Source organism: Coturnix japonica, chromosome Z, assembly GCF_001577835.2.
Source record: "Coturnix japonica isolate 7356 chromosome Z, Coturnix japonica 2.1, whole genome shotgun sequence".
In the NCBI taxonomy this organism is placed as follows: domain Eukaryota; kingdom Metazoa; phylum Chordata; class Aves; order Galliformes; family Phasianidae; genus Coturnix; species Coturnix japonica.
The window spans coordinates 5682720-5683509 of NC_029547.1; positions in this window are offsets into that span (position 1 = coordinate 5682720).

The window sequence follows — 790 nt, forward strand, 5'->3', positions numbered from 1 at the left end:
GGAGAGAGATCGCGGGGGGACACGGGAGTAGTACCGTACGTTGCTGCTCCATTATTAAAACAAAACTCAAATAAAGTGAAAGCTTGTCCCTGCTGCTACAAACAGACCGTTGTCCTGTTATTTATTTATTTATTTTTCACTCTTATTACTCTTATTATTTTTAAACAAAAATAAAAATAAATTCCGGTCAATAAAACACCTACGAACGCCGCGAATTGTAACTAATAACCTCCCTCTTCCGCGGCTGCCCCTTCCTTTTACAGCCGCACGTGTTCTCGATGCCCTGCCCGGAGCTCTCGGGGGACTGCCGGCCGGAGGGGTCCCGCTCCCAGCTCGCCCCCAGGGGCCGCCGCCGCCGCTTCTGCCGTGGGGAGCAGCCGGCGGCACCGGGAACAATGGCCCGGGGCCCCCGCGGTGCCTGAAGGCGGCCTGGGGCGAGAGTGGGGCTGGGGGATTGATAGCAGCGCGGCAGTAGTGAGAATAACCTGTCGCCGGGGAGCTGCACCCGGAGCGCGGGGCTTGAGGGGTTCAGGCCAGGTAACTCGCAGGCTGCTCCCGTCTCGCCTTCTGGTGCTTTTCCGAGCTTCATCCCCGCACGGCTCGCACGGGAAAGCCGGGAGGAGAAAAAGGCAGGGAAATAGCTCTGAGCACACGCAGCGCCTTGTTTTGTTACCGTCCGGATTATTGTTATTATTATTTGGGGGACAAGGGGGAGTTGTGTCCTTAATCCGAGCCTCTCTGCCCTCCCCACCCCTTGATGCTATGAAAGGAGATCTGATTTCATTTCCAC